Source organism: Thamnophis elegans, chromosome 4 (assembly GCF_009769535.1).
Source record: "Thamnophis elegans isolate rThaEle1 chromosome 4, rThaEle1.pri, whole genome shotgun sequence".
NCBI lineage: Eukaryota > Metazoa > Chordata > Lepidosauria > Squamata > Colubridae > Thamnophis > Thamnophis elegans.
This window is the reverse complement of record NC_045544.1, coordinates 131,270,541-131,277,727: the sequence shown is the minus strand read 5'-3', so window position 1 is coordinate 131,277,727 and position 7,187 is coordinate 131,270,541.

The window sequence follows — 7,187 nt, the reverse complement described above, 5'->3', positions numbered from 1 at the left end:
TTGACAAATGATGACATATTTGTGTGTTTTTTTTTAAAGAAAAATAAAAAAGTTCTGTTTAAAAAAGTTAAGGACTATCTATACCTTAAAACTATGTAGTACCAGCATTTGCCAGCATACAGTATTACCAACAGAGATATTGAGATCATTTTCAACATCTCTGTATGCGTATGTCTATTAGTGAGATCCAGTGTGATCTACTGGGGAAGGTGCTTGACTAAAAGGATGGAGACCCAGATTCTAGTTTTGTTTTTCCTTTGGCACAGGCACGGAAGGCCACTGGGTAACCTTGGTCCAGTTCCTCTTTCTCAAACAACTGAAGACAAACTCCTTGAATTTTGATGTCTTCCCCGTGTGAATTATGCAAGCAAAATGCAAACATGCAGGTGTTGCAACTAAGTGGGACAAAGGCTAAGGACAATTAATCAGTAGAATGTCTTACCTCGAGATAGTTGCAAATACATCACTGGAGGTTTTCAAGAAGAGGCTGGACAGCCTTTATCTCGAATTATATAGCGCCGGGATGGCGAACCTATGGCACTTGTGCCACAGGTGGCACGTGGAGCCATTTGTCAGGGGACGCGAGGCGTTGCCCTGTCAAATGACCAGCGAGCATGCGCACTCTGGCCAGCTGAGTTCAGCCTTTTTTAAAGCCATTTTTCACCCTCCCAAGGCTCCAGAGGCTTTATAAGGCCCTCCTCGGAGGCCCTCCGGAGTCTTCAGGAGCTTCTCTGAAGCCTCAGGAGCACAAAAAACCGGCCCTACAGGCAAAACGGAAGTTCAGGAACGGACTTCCAGTTTGCTCGTAGGGCCAATTTAAGCCCTCAGGGATCTTCCGGAGGCTTCCCTGAAGGCTCCAGAGGACTAAAAATGACCCTACAAGCAAACCAGAAGTCACTTCCGGTTTGCTGGTAGGGTTGTTTTTTGCCCTCCAGAGGCTTCGGGGAAGCTCCTGAAGCCTCCGGAGGGCCTCTGGGGGGGGGCTGTTTTTCACTCTCCCCAGGTTCCTATAAAGCCTCTGGAGCCTGGGAGGGCAAAAAAAGCATGCAAAAAATGAGGGGGACCGCTTGTCATGCGTGCATGCACGCTGTGGGGTCGCACATTGCATTATGGGTGCAGCCTGCCCGCGCACAACCCTCCCCTGCGTTCCCCCCACTTATGGCACGCAAGCCAAAAAAGGTTCGCTATCGCTGATATAGGGTCTCCTGCTTGAGCAGGGGTTTGGACTAGAAGACTTTCAAGGTCGCATCAAACCCTATTCTATGTTCAATGTATGTAATTCTATGTAATTCTATGTTCAAAGAACAACCATCTTCCCTTCCTCCTCAGATACAGGTAGTCCTTGACTTACAATAGTTTGCTTAAGTGACCATTTGAAGTTACATCAGCACTGAAAAAGGTAACATGATGATTTTTCACACTTACAACCGTTGTAGAAGCCCCATGGTCAGGTGATCAAAATTCAGTTGTTGCTAACTGACTCAATTTTATGACAGTTGCAGTGTCCCTGGGATCACCTTTTGTGACCTGACAAGCAAAGTCAACGGGGAAGCCAGATTCACTTAACAACCATGTTACTAATTTAACAACTGCAGTGATTCACTTAACAACCGTGGCAAGGAAGATCGTAAAACGGGGCAAAACTCACTTAACAAATGTCTCACTTTGCAACATAAATTGTGGGCTCAATAATGGCCGTACGTCCATGACTACCTATATATGTATGGAGTTCCAACATCTGAGCATGAAATACTGAATTGGTTATTGTAGGTATTAACAAGCACTTTTATGCAGCTTATTCTTCCATACTTTGCTTTGTCTTTTCTGCATTTTACTCTGATTTTGGATTACTCTTTTGAGGCAAGGTCACTAAAATGCAAATTATAAAAAAAGAGATAGTGTGGTATTTTGAATGATATCAGCTGTCTTTGCAATAAGTTATTAAGAAAATCTACTTCCTCCTTCCAACACAAAGGATAAATCATTATTACTTTGAGATTGCCACAGTTTCCAAGGACAATTAACTATTCCTTTGTATTTATTTATTAGTTCTTTGATTTCCATAGGCGCCCATTTCACCACATGACACGCTTAACAATTAATTCCAGGCCAAAGCATTACAATGATATATGACTAAGGGATATCGCAGCCACATAGACTTCTAACTTTTTTTTAAATGTTAATTTGTATACAAGTGCTTAACTCTTAGCCTAAATAATCTTGTTTTTATCCCAGTTTTCTTATAGCGGATAATAGGCCTATTACAGGGAAGAAGAAGATAGAACAGGGGTCGGCAATGTTAAACACTCAAAGAGCCACAAAGGTCCTAACCGAAAGCCCCCTGTTCAATTCTGGAGCCGACCGGAAGTCTGGTTCCCCCATCATGGAGTCTCCTCCTAGTATGGTGTCCTTTTTCCTCTGCTGAGCGAAAGTCCGTTTCCCCCACCATAGAGTTTTCTCCTAGCGCGGCGTCCTTTTTCCTTTTACCAACTGGCAACAGGGAGCTGCAGCAGGGGGATGAAAGAGCCACATGCGGCTCCAGAGCCACGGGTTGCCCCCTGATATAGAATAACAGAACACTAGAGGAACCTTGGGGGTCTTCCGCTCCAACCCCCTGCTGAAGCAGGAAATCCTATACCATTCTGGACAAATGGCTGTTCAGGCTCTACTTGAAAACCTCCCGTGGCGGAGACTTCTGTATATAAACCATTCCACTGATTAGTCCGAACGTCAGGAAATTCCTCCTCACTTCCAGGTTGGATATCTGTCTAATCAGCTTCCACACATTGCTTCTTGTCCTACCTTCAGGTGTTTGGGAGAATTGGTCCACTCCCCTCTTCTTTGTGGTAGCCCCTCAAATATTGGATGGCTGCTATTATGTCATCTCTCATGGTTCTCTTTGTTAGACATGACATATCCAGTTCCTGCAACTGTTTATCGTATGTTTTAGCTTCCGGTCCCCTAATCATTTCAATAATTTTTAGAAACCTCAGGATTCACACAAAAAAGGGAACAATTGGTTCCTCCTATTCCAGTGCATACTGAACAAAACAAAGGGGTGAATACCCACATATGCATATACTATATACATGCACAGAATGAGGAAGTTGCAAATTGTATGAATTGCCAGCAAAAAATGTGATTGGGTACAATAGGATTGCTTAACTACCTCAACGTCCACATAAATGCAGAAAAAGGTAAAATTGTGTGTGGCCACAGGGTGAGCTGCTTAACAACCGCCATAACGTACAACTGTAGGAAGTTAGCATCCACCCCTCTCCTAGAAGAATGAAATATTCTAGGAAGTATTAAAAAGGCGGAATATTATATTTCCCTGGATGTGAAATGGAGGAACATGTTTTTTAAGTAAGGTGACCAGACGCCCGATTTCAGCGGGACAATCACGCTTTATAACAATTTGTCCCGTGTCCCGGGGCATTTTTAAAAAGTTCCGATTTTCTGGCTTCATATTGGAAGCCCAGTGGATTTGCTTAAAAAATCCTAACCGGGGCAAGACAAAAGACACCCTGTCTAATCCCTCTCTCTGTCTCAGTACTTTCATTGAAGATATTAAAACGTTAAAGCACCAAAACGGACCCACCCCCCGCAGCCCTTTTACCTCATTTTATAAGAAAAAATGACCAAGTACCATAGAGCTCCAGGAAACACTTGGCTAGAGAGGTCACGAGTGTTACTTCCTGGATTTTCCAGAGGGGAGGGGCACGGAGGTTGGAGGTCTGCTCGTGTGCAAAAAATGGTGGCAAAGTTTCTTTGAAAAATATTTCCCTGACTAATTTCACCATTTCAATTTGCTCAGTTCTTTGTATTAACATCTACATCATTTTGGGTTTACTTGGAGTGCAAGCCTGCTGGTAAGTTAGCTGGGTTTTTTTCTTTTATTTTTTAATGTATTTTAAAATAATATTTTATTTATTGTGCATAGGATTTTTTAAAATTCTGTGTGGATTCTTTTTTTAAATTGTCTTAGACTATTTAAAAAAAGATTCTATCCAAAATAAATTGAAGTGAAACCATGTTTAAAAATTCTATGCACAATACTTTGAAATATATTGTGCATAGAAAGAATAGTTTGAAATGTTTTACTTCAATTTATTCCGTGTGGATTCTTTTTTTAAATTGTCTTAGGCTATTTAAAAAAATATTCTATCCAAAATACAAAATACCAGCTGCAGTTATTCACTTAAGAACTGTGGCAAGAAAGGTGGTATAATGGGCTTAGTGACCAAGGTTACAATGGCATTGAAAAAAGTGACTGATGACCATTTTTCACATTTAGCGACCATTTTCACACTTAGCGACCATTGCAGCATCCTCATGGTCACGCGATCAAAATTTTGATGTTTGGCAACAGATTCGTATTTATGATGGTTTCAGTGTTCTGGGGTCATATAATCACCTTTTGACAAAGTCAAATGGGGAAACTAGATTCACTTACGTTAATAACTTATCAGCTGCAGTTATTCACTTAAGAACTGTGGCAAGAAAGATGGTATAGTGACCAAAGTTACAATGGCATTGAAAAAAGTAACTGATTACCATTTTTCACACTTAGCGACCATTTTCACACTTAGCGACCATTGCAGCATCCTCATGGTCACGTGATCAAAATTTTGATGTTTGGCAACAGTTCCAATTTATATTTGTAAATTGTAGTTATGTTGAAATTAAAAAAAAATTACAATACTATTTTTGTGTTGTATGAAAATTTTTGTTGCTCCGTATAAAATTTTTAATTAAGCCCCCCACCCACCCCCCGGTCAAAGGTGTCCCTCTTTACCAATCTGAAAATCTGGTCACCTTATTTTTAAGGCAGGAAGCAAACACGCTCTTAATAGCCCCCACCCTCCTCAATAGCCCACAGCAGATGTCAGCACTTAAGAGATAAAGAGATATATAGCTCTATTCTAAGCAAATGCCCTCTCCCAAGATCCAACAAAGGTAGCATTAGCCCTCTAACCATCTAGCAACAGAACTCACCACATGGCACCTGGAGAGATTATATCACCTAGTAAGATTCAACCAAGCTTGGGACTCAAGACACTACAAAGTTACCCCTACATGGCCCTGTGAGATTCTGACAACCAATGAGAATATATTTCTTACACAGGAACAGGAAGCTCCAAGGCAGGGCCCAAGAGAGGGTATAAATCATGTGCTTTTTCTTTTGCCCAGGATCTCAAACCATGTGGTCCTGTCTACCAGTAAACTATCTTTCCAAGCATATTCCATGTTTCCAGTATCTTTCTCCCCACTTGGAACTGAACCCAGATGGACATTGCTCCCAACATGACCATAATTCCGAGCACATTTACAGTTGTATGTCGAGGACTACTACCTATATTCCGTTCCTTAGTGCCTCTTTGCAGGACTTCTTGTCTACAAATTCCAACTGTATTGCTTTCAAACTGTTCCTTCATAATAGCTTTTTTACAAAAGAGATATCACAGATTAATCAGCCAAAGGTCACTGCAGATAGTTTAATCCATATGTTTGGGAGACAAACATAGTCATTACACAGAGTTCTCTGCTAAAGCAGCCTGTGAAATACAAACAAATACAAAGGATTTCTTTTATTTTGTTATCCAGCTGTTTATTACAGCCGCACAGCATTTCACACTTCTTGGCCAGGCCTATTATAAAAAGCCTTGGGAACTTGCAAATTTCTGTAATCTTGAGTGAAAAGGGAATTAAAACAAAACGCTCACTTTAAAAATATCTATTGAAAGCCCTTGGAACACAATTGCTAAATTCTGGGTAAAAGCTGCAAAAGGCAGCTGCTGATTGATTTGCTTATCACTGTTTCAGAATGAACCTCAGAACTGAAAAACATTTTAGCTTTCCAATTAAAACAAATCCGCTAGTATAATTTTTCAAATTTTAGACTGCATCCCCCCCCACGAGGGTCTCATTCCTCTTTACCCGCTAATGTCAGATTTTAAAAAAGCAGAACTCTCAAATGTTCACTACAAGTCACAAATCCAGGGGGAGGAAAGATATGAACATTTTACAATCTCCCATCTTTCCTACTGTTAATCAATGACCAGCTACAATTTTAGATCCAGGGCAAAGAGCTTGCAAATTGGGGGTTGAGGGTGGATGGAAAAACTGGCTGGGAACAAATCCAGTGATTTTCCATTCTGCCTATATTATTTGGAAAGAGGAGAATGGATACTTTAGCTGAGGGGGTGGGTCAGCATTTGACCTCAACAGTCAAACCAAACAGGCATTTTCATTTTAACCCAATCACAAAAACGTGAGTGCTTTGCAGATGTAAATATTTTGTAACTGATATGTCCACCTGCTGATTAATATCTTCCGAATACTGTCATTTGCAAACACGAATGCACACGTGTGATCTTTCTAGCGCTGAAAACATTGTTAATAGGATTGTTTTCCTTTCCATTTTAAAATTTTAATTTCAGTCTCCCTCTGAAAGAAACGACTCGGTTTGGGCTACTTCTGCTGTTTAAAAACTTTCCTAGAAAAACTTGGTTTCTATTAAAGGAGCTACATAAGTAGTGGGTCCTACCAGTTTGGCTGAACCGGTAGTGATTTGGTGGCCAGAGTCGCTGGAACCTGCAGCGACCCAGGCCTCCACGCCCCCAAACCAGTTCTCCAGGCGGCACCATCTTGTTTTTTACTTCTGCGCATGCACAGAGCAATTTTTATTGTATTGTGCATGTGTGCACAACATGCCCATAAGAGAACTGGCAGTAGTGACTGCCGGAACCCACCCCTGGTCTACATCCTGTTCTTCCCCTAAAGAAATGGAGAAGTCCTGCAGTGGTACAGGTAGTCTCAACTTACAACCACAACTGGAATCAGAATTTCAGTCGCTGAGCAATGTGGTCATAAGTCAGCTGAGCCTGATTTTACAAACTTTTTTTTTTCTATAATCATTAAGCAAATCACTGTGGTCATTCAGTGAACCACATGTTTGTTATGTGAATATATCTTCCCCATCGGCATTGCTTGTCAGAAATATTCTGGGAAGGTTGCAAATGGCGACCTTGTGACTCCAGCACATTGCAACTGTCATAAATACATGCCAATTGCCAAGCATCTGAATTTTGATCATGTGGCAATAGGGAACACTGTGGCCGGTACTGAAAAACCACACAGGTAGTAAATGATGCCAGATATATGGCACACCTGACACTACTTCT